This window comes from Neomonachus schauinslandi, chromosome 3 (assembly GCF_002201575.2).
Source record: "Neomonachus schauinslandi chromosome 3, ASM220157v2, whole genome shotgun sequence".
Lineage (NCBI taxonomy): Eukaryota > Metazoa > Chordata > Mammalia > Carnivora > Phocidae > Neomonachus > Neomonachus schauinslandi.
In genome coordinates this window covers 112,359,279-112,372,531 of record NC_058405.1, presented here as the reverse complement: position 1 = coordinate 112,372,531, position 13,253 = coordinate 112,359,279, and the positions used below count along the sequence as shown (strand labels likewise).

Genomic DNA, 13,253 nt, shown 5'->3' with positions numbered 1-13,253 from the left:
CAACTTCTGAAATCTTACTTGATATTACAGAAATACTTCAAACAGAAACAATGATGAGTTAGAATCTTTACTTTCAACCTTTATCTTTAGGTATTGCCTTTGCCTATTAGGAATTACCTTCAGGTTATCTAAGGAAGTTGTTTGAGACCATAGACTTATTCTATCCCACCGATTACTGAGATTATTCGTTAAAGCAATAAAACCAATTTGTTATAAAGTTTCCTCTCTGAAATATAATAATTGCAGAGAATAGTTCTTTACATTTAAAAATATATCCAAATTCTACAGGTCATAATGCATCGTCACATTATTTATAGAATAACGTAGTCAATTTATGCATATAGGATGAATGTGTATTTACTTAGGATGCATATGAAAATTACTTAACAACATAGAATTTTAAAAAATTACTCTTTTCTCCTAGAAGCAAATAATGTAAAAGCAAATCTGGTTAGCTGGGTCAAAATTTTAATTCAGTAGCTGCTTTAAAGAATACTATATAATAAATCAGTGCCCGGCTAGCTCAGTCGGTAGAGCATGAGACTCTTAACTACATAATAATTTAGGCATCTAGGGAATCCAACATGTTGTCCATTCTCATACTAAAAATATTTTTGACTTTAAGTAGTACTAAAAAGAGTACACTAAACCTAATTCTAGATGTGTAATGTAGTAATTATGAAAATTTTGTAAGATACAGGGTCTAGAAGATATGTATATATACATACCCAACCACTAGGCAATATATGTCCCCTCTGTGTAAAGGTTTTCCATTAAAACATTTACATTAAAATGTTTACAGTAAATATTCATTGGGTTACAAACTGTTAGAACCTTCAAACTTCACCTAACAAAATGCTAAATGTAACCCATGCGAGAGAAAGGAAGTTCAATATGTAGAAAGCCTAAATGTAATTTTTGCCATACAGAGAGAAGACTGACTTTATGTATACAGCTGACCCTTGAACAATGAGAGTGCTGACCTCTGGGCAGTTGAAAATCCCATATAACTTCTGACTCCCCTAAAACTTCATTACTAAAAGCCTAGTGTTGGCCAGAAGCCTTACTGATAACGTAGTCAATTTACATGTATTTTGTATGTTACGTGTATTAAATATTGTATTCTTATAATAAGCTAGAGGAAAAAAAAGTGTTAGGAAAATCCTAAAGAAGAAAAAGTATACTTACAGTACCGTAACAATTCTGCATATAAGTGGACCTGCGGTTCAAACCTGTGTTGTTCAAGGGTCAAGTGTATTTTATTTCAAGTTGCACACTGGTCTGGATCTATGTTCCTTATAAAGAACTGGGTTTGTTGATTGTTTTTCTTTCCTTATAAACTTTTAGAAATTTTCCAACACTCTATTAATAAGCCACTAGAGCCATGATTTTACTAATGTTTATGACTACTTAATGACTGGTAAAAGCTATAGTGACCATGTTTTAAATTTAAAAAGTGTTATGAATTTACTGTGATTATTTTGCTGCTATATGTAAAATGCTGTTTTGTCACTAATAGGTTTCCCCATTTGTAACATGGGAACAATGTTCAAAGTTCACAGGACCAGTAAATAGATACATTTATCACAGTGTTAAGCACTTATAATAAATGGTTAACTATAATTATTACTAGAATAAAAAGTTAAGAATGAGTTTGAAAGAGATCAGAATTGACCTTCAGAAGTCTATGTACCTTCACAAGATACTGTACCAGCAAGAGAGTCCCTCCTTTCAAATTGTGAATCAATATTATTCTAAAAAGTACAGTTTAAGGGGGACAAAGAAAATCCAGGAAATTTCTCTCTAATATTTTTAAATTATATATGAAGGCCATGATAGGAACCAAGATAGTATCCTTTGGTTTTGAAACATCCATACCTAAGAAATTTCCAAATCATTTTACTGAAGTTGTATCACATAATCAAGATTAAAAATTGCAACTAACCAATTTAGAGCTAGAACTGGAAAGTTTCTAATGAGGATCTTGGAGGAATTTATCTAGTGCATACTGAAAATTCCAAAACTCCTAAGTAGTATATACTGTAATTATTCCATGATAATTAAATTATTCTGTTAACTTAAACTATAGAAATTAACTAAATGATCAAAATGATGTTCCATGTCTTCCAAAGAACCATGAAAGATAACCTGTTATATGAAATGTAAAAAGAAAAGTTACTTTTGAGAAAAAAAAAAAAAAACAACTTTAAGTTTGGAGAGTTTGGGTTTGGTTTTTTGGGGGGAATAATTTAATGAGATACTTCAATGAACAATGTTGATAACCTTCAAATAAAAGTATATATCAATAAAATACTAGCAATGATAGCCACATAGACTAATTTTATGGTCTAAAATTAATGAATTATATATAGAATAGAAATCCCCAGAATACAGTATTAAGTGGAAAATTTTTCTTTATATTTTTCTATTTTAATAAAATACAACAAAATCCTTCTTAAACATGCATTTTTCCACCTAACAGTATCCATTTAGTTAATATAAAATTTATTTAGGAAAAAACATCAAAATAAAGTTATAACCAATATACTTGTGGAATACAATTAAAATATCTCTTCACATTAAACTGTAGGGACCATCCTTGTTTCTCAGATGCCTAGCACAATGCCTGAAAGACAGGAGATGCTCAGTAGATGTTTAATGAATACCTAAGTACAATCTGTTTTGCACATACATTCAAAATCCAGACAAGTCTGCAAAGGTACATAAGTTGGACATAGGCTTTCTGGCTGACTTCATGGGGTCCCAGTGATGACTAGGAGTAAATCTTCATATCCATAGAAAACTGGAAAGTTGATAAGTGTCTGGGTAAGGACCAAAAAAACAAAGTCAGGGAAACATGTCACCTAAGTAAAGTTGCTTTATAGAGCTGGTAAAAGTGGTCTAATCATTCCAATAACCTATTGTACTAGTCACTCAATGAAATGAAATTTAAGTGTATCTTGAACATTTGCTAGTATATTTTAATTGGAATTTTTTTGAAATCTCTTATTAAAAATAAATTACTTTTGTTAAATTGCATCCTGTACAAGGATTAAAGGGAATATGTTTTTACTTTCTATAAGTACTATATTGTTAATGGGATTTAATTTGGCTAACAGAAAAAGTGAGAGCTACAGTCAAAATAAATTTAAAAATTCACGGTAGTGGAGAAATTGTAGCAGGGAGGAGAGGAAAGGAAAAAGGAAGAAAGGAAAAGAATCCTACGTATGGGAGTAAAGAAATTCAAATATGCCTAACTCTATTATCAATTATGACAAGCAACCAGTAGGGCCTCCTATGCACCAGACACTGCTATGAGGGACACTGACACTGCTATGAGGTATATAAATTGTTAACAAGACAAAAATCCTTAGTCTTAAGTGGTTCACAGAACAAGACTAATAGGTAAACATTTATAATACAATATGCATTATATATATATATATCTTTAATCAAAGAGTAATAAGTATATTTACTGATTAATTAGAAGTACAGAGAAAAAATAAGCATCTGGGAAAGCTGAAATAATTCTCAAAATAGTAACTATCCAGAATGAGAGAAATCAGTACCTCTTAAAATAACAACAAATAACTGAATTATAAATAGACAAAATTTTGGCTTAAAGCGATTTACCTAAATATTCTTAAAACAATATGCCTCCATATAAAATCCCTAAGTGCTATACACAAAACTGTGAATGACAGTTTCATTTCTGACAAAAGAAAATGAGGTGGTATAGCATAGAGAATGTTAAGAGAGCTAAGTTCTCTGGTCCACGCTCTGCTCACTTAGAGGCCTTGGAAACTAGGCAAGTTCCTCAAGCTCTCTGAAATTCAGCATTATGTTAAATGAAGAGCTGGATAAAGTGACCTCCAAGATATCACACAGATGAAAATTACAATCCTAAAATGTATTAATATTTAAAAAATAAGCCATAATAAAAAAGGTTTTCTAAATATAAATCATTATCCAACTTAGAAGAAGTCTGGAATTCTCAAACCATACAGAGTTACCCTAGGAGTGGTGGGATAAAGGAATGTTTTCAAAAGAAAAGCAGACATAAATTAAGTAAAGGTATTATACTCAAGGCTGTAAATTTTCACTCAGCTGCCGACGGGCAACTACCATCCAATTATATACACAATGTGCTTTCCTTAAAATTGATTTCTTCACTAAGTTCTACTTTCTCCCTCTTATGTTAATGTTGCTGAGGAATTAGGGTGAGGACGAGAAATCCTAGGTAGACCTGAAATAGTAGTATTGATGTTGGGAGAAAAACTTGAACTTGACACAGATTTCTGCTGAAGTGCACCAATTACACCTCAGAGAAAGGTAAGGAACTGTTCAAACTGATGACAGAAAGGAGGGAAACAAGACCATATTGTTTACTGCTACACAGCTTTTCCCCCCTGTGTCTAAATGTCTACTTTTGCACACATTAACGAAAATTTTACAGAACAAGTTTCTACATTTGCAGTGCGTTTCTGCCACTAAAATAGAAGCATATTATGTTTTGGCTTTACCATCAAGAAAATAAAAAATTAAAAATATTACCATGTTTTAATATTTATGTCAATTATCCATCTAGATTTATGTTTCTTCAATCCTTTCTATTTGATCAAATTGCTGTTTTCATACTACCAGTCTGATCATAAAATTGCTGCTTTACAGAAGAATATTTTTTGCTGACATAAATTATGGGATCAGAGATACCAATGCAGTTACAAAAAAGGGTGTGTGTGTGTGAGAGAGACAGAGAGAGAGAGAGAGAGTGTGGTGTGTGTGAGAGAGTGTATATATGAATGTGTTCATCCATCTTCAAGGAAAGGATAAAGAAATGTATGTATGAAACAAAATGCCACTTTCCAATGTAAGCCCTAGTAAAAGGCCTAACATTGGAAACATACTTTCTAGCATCTGTGAAATAAAATACAGCACTGAATTTGAAAGCCATAGTGATTTTTATGAAGACTGTTATTCTATAAACCTAAACCTGGATTTATCTTTCAATTTATGTCTAACTACAATGAATATACTAACTACGACTTCATGATTTGACTCATGAAAATATATTTTAGAAATCTGTCTCCTTTTACGTACAGTGAGCAATTTGGTTCAGTACCCCAAGAGATGAAAAACTCATCTCAATTTACAACACTAAATAAATAATTCAGTTAAAACTGAAAGTGGTACCAATCCAGCAAACTATTGATGGAGAGGTTTGGCCTTCCATGAAGCCAGAACAACATAAAGTTTTCAATGGGGATTACTTGTTCAGACAAGTTACAAAGGTTAGAAAAATACCCAGATTAATTAGGAAATAGCTAATATTCTCGTCTTATGGAAAATAAACATCAAGAACGTATGTAGGAAGAGATAATACCGGTGGTATTTAAACTTTGAGCATTTTAAGCTTTGAACTTTACATGCTGATATATGAAACAAATTAACAAAACAAGCAGTAATACAAGTCAAAACCTAACCAAAGGCCTCTATCAACTAAAAATTTGAAATCTCTCATGCAACTCAGACACAACAACAACAACAAAAAAGGAAAATTAAACCCAGAAAGCAAAAACCAATCAAGTCTGTTCCAACACTGAAGTCAATTTCCAAATCACATACAGAACCAAAAAGGGGAAAAAACACTCAGGTCTACAAATGGATAAGCAGTTCCAATACAATCCAGATCCCGACATTTTCCCACTCAGAAAAAAATGCACTGGAGCTTTTCCTGGGGAAAAAGGAAAAAAGCTCTCCAAACGAATTTTTTCAAGTGACATCTAGAAAGTGTGCCTCTTTCTGTCTCTTTCCCTGGCGCCTCATTGGAGGAAGGAGGGGGTTGTTTTTGTATTCTCCCCCACTGGAGCAAGACACAATCAGATGTTAGCTGGAGAAGAGAAACCACTTTTGACAACAGCAAATAAAAATAAAAGTGCCCTTCCTCCTCTGACAGGATGGGCACCCACCTCACACACCCCTCCCCACTCCAACCCCTCCTTCACTCCCCCCCCCACCCCAGCACCACCCCCTCCTCACCCCGGAGCTCCACTGCGTATGTGGTTTGGTGCTACTGCTGCCCCGGAGTTAAAGTCAGAGCCAGAGGAAGGCAATGAAACCCCCACAGACACACTTACCTTTCCTGCCCCCCACTTTTGAGTGCCTTCCCTGGAGCTGTGGAGGATGACACAAAGGGTAATAAAGGGGGGGGAGTGGAGGAGGAGGAGGCGAAGGAGGAGGAGAGCTGGGGAAGTGGCTGCTCCTGGGTGTAGTGAGATGTCTCCAGCCAGGGCCAAGCAGCAGCAGCAGCAGTAGCAGCGGCAGCAGCAGCAGCAGAGAAGGGTCTGTGTTGCTAAGAGGCTTTTGGTCTCTTTCTCTCCTCCTCTCACGGCCAAAGAGGAGGAGGGTGGAGGGGGCTCGGGAGGGAGGCTAGTGGAGGGGTGAGGGGGTAGGAGTCGTGGATGGGGGTTTTCGAAGAAGAAGAAACTCCTTCTTCTTCTCTCTCAGGCTCAATCCCCCTCTCAGGTCTCAGGGCTGGAGGGTGGGGGAAGGAACTCAGCCGCCTTCCCCCCACCCCCCTCAATTCAAGGTTGAAGTGGGGTAAAATTAGTGTCCTGTCCCTTTAAAAATAGAAATAAAAGGTGCCCCCCCTCTGCCACTGCCTCTCTCTTCATCATCAGCTGCTGCTGCTGCTGGGGTCTCTCTGCTGGGGGGGGGGAGGGGGGGTTCGGGTAGAAGAGACGGGAGGCACTCACTGCGCATGCCCCTTCCTGACGGGAGGCTGGTTGGTTGAAGGCAGGAGGAGGGGGAGGGGAGGAAATGATACGGTTTCCCAGAAGGCTCCGAGGCACTTGCGACCCGGAAGACATTGTAGCAGGGGGTAGAGGGGCGGGGGCGGGGAGTAGGAGGAAGTCGCTACTCTTTAACACCCCCTGCCCCCTCCTCTTTCCTAAGGGAAAGTGGATGAACGGAAGTGGGCGGGGACGGAGACGCAAGTAGGTCACGTGTTGGGGCGGGAGTGGGGCGGGGTGGGAGACGCGGTGCGTGCGCGGGGAATGTCGGGAGTAGTGGTGTACCGTTGGCAGTAGCAGGTGAAGCTGAGCAGACTACGCGGCGAGTGGCGCCTGTGAAGCGGTTCCCGTGGTCGCCAAATTCCTGCTCTGCCCTGGTAAGGGCAGACTTTTCTGTGAGAGGTAACATGGGGTAGGCTGGCCTCACAACGAAGGCCAAGGTCGCCAGGGCGAAAGGCGAATCGAAAAGAATGAGGACGGAAGGTTGCGGAGACTGGGAATGCGGGAAGAGGGCAGGCTTGTCTAGGCCAGGCAGGCCCCTTCTGTCTCGTGGTCTTCCTGTGAGGCTGCCAACAAATCCCTGAAGTCTGCAGGGATTCCTCAAGAGAGTAGATCTCTGGTGGGGTGTTGACTGCACCCAGTGGTGGTGAGGAATTTGATGGTCCTGCTTCTAAAGAGAAATGGGATCAGAGATGACTCTGTTGACTGTTCAGCTCAGAGCAGGGGGAGAGAAAAGCTCCATGTGTGAATTTTGACAACTTCTGGCATTGGATGCCTTACTTGCATTGGGTATTATGACCATCATTCCTTACTTTGCTATGCTCCCTGGAATTCTGGAGTGGTTTTGGGGAGGAGGGAGCAAGCTGAGAAGTCTTGAATGGAATTTGCCTCCCATATCTTGGCGTTGTTGATGCAACACAATGCCTAGGCTTGTTCTCAGAAAGGGATATGGGATTGTGTAGTCCTTGATGTACGGTTTATAGGGAAGGGACATAAAATTTTCCTTTTCTGTAATGTAGATTAGAGATTTTTAAATGGATATTTTGTTTTAAGTTTCTTTGGTTACTAGTCTCGGATTTAGAGCCTTTGGATTCTCAATTAAATACCAACTATGTTTGCTGGAAATGTTTCCCTCATAAGATAATAATTCAAACTATTGGAGAATTCATGAATTTACATTAGTAAGGCTTTTTTAGTAAAATACCACCATTTCTTTTTCATATTCATTTCATACAATCTTAACTAGAACCATTGCGATCTTTCAGTTACCTTTTTTGGTAAAAGTACTTTGAAAGATTATCACCCTTTATGGTTTCTTTTAAGACCAATAATCTAAAATTCCTCATGTTTGTTGTATTGGTATTATTTAATTCTGTAATGAGTTCTTTAGGATACACTATCAAAGTTGCTACTTTTCTACATTTTCCTTCTTATGTTTTGGCAATGGACCCTATTTATACATCATTGCCTAGTGCTTCTTTCTCTGTGTGTAATAGTCTTTTGTCAAACGGAATAAAAACTAGACTCCTGTGCCTTAAAATTTTGTTCGTATTGCAGCTAAACATTTACCACTTTATAAAAGAAAAAAAGTTATAGCAAAGCAATTTAAGTGCCTTCGGTAACAAATTTTTTTTATGTTAAGATACTAAATATGTAAAAAATGCACAAATCATAGGTATGCAGTATAATGAATAATTACTAAGTGAACCCTCTGGTGATCGCTACCAAAGTCAAGAACTAAAACACTCTTGGCACTGGAGACCTACTCCTCCCCCCATCCATTCCTGAATATTCTCCTGCTCACCATTTCCAGAGGTTAACACTAACTGAATTTTTAGGTAATTATTTCCTGTTTTTATTTCAAGTATTTTTTTTAACCACCAATGTTGGCATTCCTACACGATGTAGATGAATTTTGCCTGTGTTTTACCTATATGAAAAGAATTACAGGGGCGCTTGGGTGGCTCAGTCGTTAAGCCTCTGCCTTTGGCTCAGGTCATGATCCCAGGGTCCTGGGATCGAGCCCCACATCGGGCTCCCTGCTCGGCGGGAAGCCTGCTTCTCCCTCTCCCACTCCCCCTGCTTGTGTTCCCTCTCTTGCTGTCTCTCTGTCAAATAAATAAAATCTTTAAAAAAAAATTAGAAAAGAATTACACATTATGTATTAGTTTCCTCTGTGGTCACAATATTTTTTTTAACCCTGTTAGTAGATTTAGCTGTAGTACATGTTTTTTCATTTTTGTATAGTAATGTCTATAGTAAATGGTGTAGTAAGTTCTTTTATGAATAAACCACAATTAATTTAATTTACTCTAAGATTAATGGACATTTGGATTGTGCCCAGTGTTTAGCAGTTAAAAGCAATGCTACTATGAATGTTCTTATGCATGTGTTTTATGCACATAGCATGCATTTTTGGAGAGTGTAGATTATGCCAAACTTTTCCAAAATAGATATATCAATTTATACTCCTACCAGCAGTGTATGATACATAACTTTTTTCTAATGTCTCACCAAAAACAAGGATGTTTTTCATTTTTGCCAACGTGATGAATGTGGCTTTATGTTAATGTTTTAATTTACGGTGCTCTGGTTATTAATGACTTGGAGCATTTTGTAAAAAATTTATTGGCTATTTCAATTTCTTGTTTGAAATGTCTTTTCCTATTCACAGTGTTTCTATTGGGTTGTCTATGTTTTACTTAAAGATTAGACCAGTGTGGCAAATATTTTCTCTGTGCTTGGAGCATTTCTTGCATCCTCAATGATTTTATCTTCATTTCATTCCTTACTGGCTTATATGCTATTAGTATTATTTTAAATCTATTTGTAATTTTAACTCAAAGGAAGAGGTTCTATACTTGTGCTACCCACTACTGTTAGCCCGTTTGTGGCTGGCCATGGACCACTTGAAATGTGCTTAGTGTTGCTGAGGAACTGAATTTTTAGTTTTATGTAGTGTTAATTTAAATTTGAAAATTGATACTTGATTCAGTTGTTGAAAAACCCTTAAGTATGTCTAGAACAACTTGGGTATGTAAATGTACTTTTCAGCTTGAAACTAAAAATAAAGATCAAGTATTTCTGATGACGATTTAGCATCTGAATTGTCATGTTCTGTAAATGTCAAATACCAGATTTCTAAGACTTAGTATGAAACCAATGTGAAATAATTCAGCTTTTTATTATGATTGCATGTTGAAATTATAATAAATTAATTTTACCTTTTTTTTAATGTGGGTACTAGAAAATTTTAAATTATATATATATGAGTGGTATTGTATTTCACTTGAACAGTACTGTTCTTATCATCAATGTTCAGTTACATATTCCTATATTTTTACCATTTTCAGTGTTCATTAATTTTTGCATCTCTGAATTTTCTTTAAAGATCTTTTTATAGAATTTTTTTAAAGATCTTTTAATATACTGTTTAGAATATCTTTAATACAGATGTACTGACGATCAGTTTTTTAATTTTTTGCTTACCTTACAGTGTCTTGTTTCATCTTCAATCTTGAAGAATGTTTTGGGTCTTTTAAATTGTAGATTGTGATTGTTTTTCGGAATCTTGAAGATAATGTTCCACTGTGGGTTTTTTGCTTTTAGATTTTTTTGGCTTCCATTAGTGATTTTGAGAAGTCAGCTGTCAATCTAATACTTGCTGCTTTGAAAGAAATCTCTAAAAAAATGTTTTCTTTGTCTTAAGTTTTCTGCTACTTCTTTATGATGTTTTGTATAGAATTCTTTTTCCTGTTTTGGGTAAATTGAGATGCTTGAATCTCTGGATCAGTGTGTTTTTAAGTAAATTACCCAAATTCTTACTGTTTGTAGCTACTTGGTAAAAAATTACAGTTATGGCTTTTATTTTTATTATTCATAATTTGTTTGTGACTGATAATTTCAGTTTCTTAATTTTTTAAGGGTCTGTTTCTGCTGGTTCATGATTTTTTTCTTGTGTGCCTACGTGCTAGTTATTGGATTTGAAAAATTATAGGATTATTTAAGTCTTAGGATAATGGTATATTTTTCAAGAAGCCATGTTTTCCTTGGAAAGATGATTAACCATGCTACCAGTCCCAAGTCACTTAGTTCATGTTCAAGACTTCAGATTACTTGTTTTATATATATATAAATCTATAAAACATATATATTTATACTTATACACACACACACACACACACATATACATGACATTAAGCAGGGCTGCAAGTCATGAGTTGTATGAGTTCTATTTTACATCCAGTTCTCCCTGACCTGATGATGTTGCCCTTAGGATCTCAACTTAATTTGGGTGATGATTTATTTGCATCCCACTTTTGGGGGATCCTTGCTTTGATTTTTTCCTTCATAGTCCAAGAAATCTACCAGCAGCTCAGCCTTTCTTCTATTTTCTCAGCTTTTTCTTCTGGATAGGTAAAAGGCCTCAGGAAGAAGTGACTGAGTATGGGGTTTATTTTTCTGGTTTACTTTCTAGATTTTGGTGTGTAATTTCATACTGCTTTATTTATTTGATTTCTATTGTGAAGAATTTTTTGTTGGTTTCAGTGGGATTGATCTGATCTGCCATTACCATAAATAGAAACCTTATCCTCTTTTTTTCTTTTTAAAAAATTTTTGAGAATTGATTTCAAGATCTTTCTGCTTCCAACCAAACTTGTGTGTTTTAACTTAAGTCATACATTAGTTTAAAAAATTTTAAATCACATAAGGCTCTATAGCATAATAATCCAAGTTAATTAGAATTTATTTTTTTGAAGATTTTTATATATTTATTTTAGAGGGAGAGTGCATGTGCATGCAAATGGGGGGAGGGGCAGAGGGAGAGAGAGAAATTCAAGCATACTCCCTGCTTGTGGGGAGCCCTAGGCAGGGCTCGATATAACAACCCTGAAATCATGACCTGAGCTGAAATCAAGAGTCAGACGCTTAACCAACTGAGCCATACAGGAGCCCCCCCACACCAAGTTAGTTAAAATTTAGAAAATAGTTTCAAGCAGGTTTTGAGTTAATAGTCTAAAATGTAAAAGAATAATTTCTTGAAATATTAAGTACCTCTCCATGGCTTATTAAAAACAGCTTACGTTTATTTATCACAAGTTTAATTCTCCAGAATGTGGCCCACCAGAGTTGTACCATGGTGAACTGAAATGGTTGGGCCTTTATCCCCACATCTTGCTAAGCCCCAGGAAGGGTGTGATGTTGGACAGGGTGGCTCTTAAAGCCCCCATTTCCCCATCTCCAGAGGTAAACTGATTGTTTTGGTATTTAACTCCATATTTCCAAATAACATATGCTACCACTTGATTTTTCCATTTTAGGCATTATCTGTTGACGTCCTCTATGGGTGGTGTAAATTTAGGTTTTTCCCCCAAATACCCAAGCCCTCCCCCCATCATTCCAGTGATGCCTTAGTTTTTGGTAGATAGCGATTCTATGTTTGTATAGTTTCTCAATATTTATCATTAATTCAGTTCTAAAAAATCTGCGTGTTGTCAGCATCTTCTCTCCATAGGTTCAGAAGTGTATGTGTGTTATATATATATATATATATATATATTTTTTTTTTCTACTCAGTTTAACCATCTTTGAGAAAATTTTTCCTAGAACATTCTGATCTCCAGTTTATGGGCTGCTTGATATGGTTGCCCCTGCAACCTCTCTCTGTCTAATTATGGATCCTCTCCTATATCCCATGTAATTCTTTGCTTGTGTTAATGTTTGCATCTGAATTTTCTTTGGGGATCTTTTTTCTTTTGTTTGAGTACATGCTTTAGAATTTCTTTAATATAGGTTATCATCATTAAAGAGTTAATTGTTATGTATTAAGGTTAATGTTATCCTCATTTTGTTTGGTCACAATCTCCAGTAGCTACATGGGAAATGTTTTGAGGTGTTATGTACCTCTAAATGTTTTTAGATTACCCTAACTTAGTTTGAGTGTAGGATTCTAAGTTGGAAATGTTTTTCTTCAGAATTGTGAAGGAATCCTTAGTGTTTCATATAAAATCTGAAGCCATATTTTCAACAATTTGCATTTCACTTTTTTCTTCCCAGTGGAAGCTCCTACACCCTTTTTGTTTGAAGCTTATAGATCGTTCTCTTTGTTGTACCTAGTGTTCTGAAATGTCACAGTGATGTGAAGTGAGTTATGAGTCTATAGGCATCCACTTTGCTGTGCATTTCATGGGTTATTTCTGTCTGGCAACTTGTAATCCTTAGCTCTGAGAAAGTTTCTGATAGTTTTACTGTAATTTCTTTGCTTGTGTTTTTGGTTCTGAAATTGCAATTAGACATTGTATTTTTAGATTATTTCTTTTCTCCCATATTTGATCGTTTCCTAGTCTTTTTGCTTTACAGTTTCTTGAAAACTTACTTGATTTTTTAAACATTTGATACTTTAATTTCTATTGTTACGGTTTTAATTTCCAATACTTTTTTTGATCTCTGCATTTTTTAAAT

At 35.9% G+C, this 13,253-nt stretch overlaps 1 protein-coding gene and 1 long non-coding RNA gene across 4 annotated transcripts in view; one reads left to right on the top strand and one right to left on the bottom strand.

Moving 5' to 3' along the window:
* Positions 1-6,771, bottom strand: part of LOC110592104 — a 183,790-nt gene extending 177,019 nt beyond the window's left edge. Inside the window, exons 1-2 of the long non-coding RNA XR_002481076.1 lie at positions 6,756-6,771; positions 6,138-6,174 (exon numbers count right to left, since the gene is read on the bottom strand). This is a non-coding gene — a long non-coding RNA (uncharacterized LOC110592104). The remainder of the gene's footprint in view (positions 1-6,137; positions 6,175-6,755) is intronic.
* Positions 6,772-7,083: 312 nt separating this feature from the next.
* The window catches only part of ORC4 (origin recognition complex subunit 4), a 93,584-nt gene continuing 87,414 nt past the window's right edge, over positions 7,084-13,253 (top strand). Inside the window, exon 1 of one of the 3 annotated variants that reach the window (XM_044913281.1) lies at positions 7,084-7,193. The gene's annotated coding sequence lies outside the window, so the exon portion shown is untranslated. The remainder of the gene's footprint in view (positions 7,194-13,253) is intronic. The other 2 variants (XM_021702794.2, XM_021702793.2) reach the window with 2 other exon arrangements.